The sequence below is a fragment of the Triticum aestivum genome, chromosome 1D (assembly GCF_018294505.1).
Source record: "Triticum aestivum cultivar Chinese Spring chromosome 1D, IWGSC CS RefSeq v2.1, whole genome shotgun sequence".
Classification (NCBI taxonomy): Eukaryota; Viridiplantae; Streptophyta; class Magnoliopsida; order Poales; family Poaceae; genus Triticum; species Triticum aestivum.
Window position 1 is genome coordinate 243,867,532 of NC_057796.1, and position 3,655 is coordinate 243,871,186.

Below are 3,655 nucleotides of genomic sequence, written 5' to 3' on the forward strand. Positions count from 1 at the left end.
CGCCGCGGCAGTGCACGCGGTGCAGGTCGGCCGACACCAAGTTCTGCTACTACAACAACTACAGCCGCAAGCAGCCGCGCTACTTCTGCCGCGCGTGCCGCCGGCACTGGACCGAGGGCGGCACGCTCCGCGACGTGCCCGTCGGCGGCGGCCGCAAGAACAGGCGCAACGGCGGGGGCAAGGGCGGCGCCAAGGCCCCCTCCACTGTCACCACGGAGGTGTCTACTGTGGCGGCGACGGCGTCTACACGGGGCAGCGGTGCGGTCGACGCGTTCATCCCGGCCGACATCCTGAGGTAGATGCTGTCCCAGTCGGGGAGCTTCACGGCCGTTGGCGGGGGCGGTGGCTACGGCATCGACCTGAGCGCGTGGCAGCAAATGACCGGTGCCGCAGCAGCACCGCAGGGCGCCAGCGATGTTGGCGCGGCCGGAGGGACGGCTCCGGGGGCCGATGCCAACTGCGGCACAGGTGCGCAGTACTGGAGCTGATGGCACCTGCAGGATGACATGCCCGGTTTCGACGGGACTTTCTAAGTACGACGTGGGTTTTGCTACAAAATAGTTCTTCGTTCTGCGGAAATCCAACTCGGTGCCCACCCTCATTTGCTCCCTGTGAGAAAAAAAACTAGAAATATTCAAAAAAATTGTGTGGTAGATAATTTGATGCGTGATGTCCGCTTCCAATTTCAACTTATTTAAACATCTGAGCAGCTCCCGGTAAAAAAGACAAATCGGGTCATAACAGTGCGTGAACAGTAAACCTTTTTACAGACCCCGATTTTGTATTTTTTGCCGAGAGCTGCTCAAATGTCCAAATGAGTTGAAATTTGGAGCGGAATTCACGCATCAAATTATGTACCACACAATTTTTTTGCATCTTTTTGAATTTTTCTATTATTTATTTTGATTTGTTTCGTCAGCACGGGTGCAGCTGAGCCCGGGAGCAGAAACGCCGTGCCCGTCAGTCTGCCACTATATAAGTATAATATGCTTGTGTAACCGTGCCAGTATTCTTCCCGTACGTGTATATATAGTATATACGCACTACACTAGTACTCCCTCTGTAAAGAAATATAAGAGTGTTTAGATAACTATTTTAGTGATCTAAACGCTCTTATATTTCTTTACGGAGGGAGTAGACGTGAAGACTTTGGACCGTGCGAAGTCGTTCTAGTGTATTTTCAGTTTTGTCATGTCAATCTTTGAAGGAAATATTTCCTCGCAAAAAAAATCTTTGAAGGAAATATGCCCTAAAGGCAATAATACAATTATTATTTATAATTCCTTATATCATGATAACTATTTATTATTCATGATAGAATTGTATTAACCGGAAACTTGATACATGTGTGAATACATGGACAAAACAAAGTGTCCCTAGTATGCCTCTACTTGACTAGCTCGTTAATCAAAGATGGTTAAGTTTCCTGATCATTGACATGTGTTGTCATTTGATGAACGGGATCACATCATTAGGAGAATGATGTGATGGACAAGACCCATCCGTTAGCTTAGCATATTGACCATTTAGTTTTATTGCTATTGCTTTCTTCATGACTTATACATATTCCTCTGACTATGAGATTATGCAACTCCCGAATACCGGAGGAACACCTTGTGTGCTATCAAACGTCACAACGTAACTGGGTGATTATAAAGATTCTCTACAGGTGTCTCCGAAGGTGTTTGTTGGGTTGGCATAGATCAAGATTAGGATTTGTCACTCCGAGTATCGGAGAGGTATCTCTGGGCCCTCTCGGTAATGCACATCACTATAAACCTTGCAAGCAATGTGACTAATGAGTTAGTTGTGGGATGATGCATTACGGAACGAGTAAAGAGACTTGCCGGTAACGAGATTGAACTAGGTATGAGGATACCGACGATCGAATCTCGGGCAAGTAACATATCGATGACAAAGGGAATAACGTATGTTGTTATCGCGGTTTGACCGATAAAGATCTTCGTAGAATATGTAGGAACCAATATGAGCATCCAGGTTATGCTATTGGTTATTGACCGGAGATGTGTCCTGGTCATGTCTACATAGTTCTCGAACCCGTAGGGTCCGCATGCTTAACGTTCGATGATGATTTGTATTATGAGTTATGTGTTTTTGTGACCGAAGTTTGTTTGGAGTCCCGGATGTGATCACAGACATGACGAGGAGTCTCGAAATGGTCCAGAGGTAAAGATTGATATATTTGACAATGATATTCGGACACCGGAATGGTTTCGGAATGGTTCGAGTATATTTCGGAGAACCGAGGGGTTACCGGAACCCCACAGGGAAGTATTGGGCCTACATGGGCCTTAGGGGAGAGAGAGGGGAGCCCGCAAGGGGTGGCGCGCCCCCCCTCCAAGGGAGTCCGAATAGGACAAGGAGGAGGGGGCGCGGCCCCCTTTCCCTCTCCTTCTCCCTCTCCTTCTTTTTCCCCTCCGATGAGAAAGGAAAATGGGGGGGGGGGGAATCCTACTAGGAGTGTAGTCCTAGTAGGACTCCCCCCTCATGGTGCGCCCCTGGTGGCCGGCCTCCTCCTCTCCCTCCTTTATATACGTGGGCAGGGCACCCTTTGGAGACGCACCAATTGTTCCAAGCACTACAAAAAAAGACACTTCCGTGATGATATGTGTTTGTCGCAGTAGGTCACGTTTTCTGTCATGCATGTACATCCATGACGATTTTATGACAGAATCAAGATAGTCATACCTATGCTGTCGTAGAAGTGTTCCATGACATTACCAAAATTATCATCATGGAAGTGTCCACTTCCATGATGATAAATCGCGCGTCATGGAAGTGCTTTCGTTAAGGGTGACCGACACGTGGCATCCACCGTAACGGGTTGCCATTAAGCTATCGGGTCCGGTTTTGGATCCGATAACCCGCTAACAGCCCGAACCAATGAGGATTTTCCACGTGTAAAATTCTCATTGGCCGGAGGAAACACGTGTTGGCTCACCGTTGGGACAGATGTCATCCATTCATTGGACATGAGGCGCCTATGATACGTCGACACGTGGCACAGCCCAACAGAGGCCCGTTCCGGTGAAAAGGCCGGCCCGTTTGACTTGGTCAAAAGGTAACGGGCCCGCCCACAGAAAGCCTGTTAACATCCTGTTCGTATATAGCCCATTTACGGCCCGCTAAATCACGACCCGTTACGGCCTATCGGAATTAAGCCCAGTAGCTTCATCTGGGCCGTCCAATATGACTCCAGCCCATTGTAACTTCCGGCCCATGTATGGCCCATGATGTCTTTCGGCCCATACGAGGCCATTTGTAACTCTTGGCCCATTAACGGCCCGTGGTGAATCTGGCCCGTAATGAACAATGTACCCCTTTATACCGATTAACGGCCCATTATTCCATTGGGCCGCTTCCAACCCGTGTTATCTTTCGGCCTTCTCGGGGCCCATTTATTCTTGGGCTCATTTACAGCATTCGGTTACTTACGGCCCATTATTGGCCTTTTCTGCTTGTGAGCCAAATTCAGCCCGCGGTTACAATCGGCCCGTTTGCGGCCCGTTAATCCGTTGGGCCGTTTTCATAGCGTCATCAAATATGGCCGATTAACGACGGCCCGTTATTGTCGGCCCATGAACGGACGATTCCAAATCTAGCCCGTTTACGGCCCATAATGCGGTCTGTTATT

At 49.0% G+C, this 3,655-nt stretch overlaps 1 pseudogene; it reads left to right on the forward strand.

Moving 5' to 3' along the window:
• The window catches only part of LOC123167957 (dof zinc finger protein 2-like), a 1,125-nt pseudogene extending 592 nt beyond the window's left edge, over positions 1-533 (forward strand).
• The last annotated feature ends 3,122 nt before the right edge of the window (positions 534-3,655 follow it).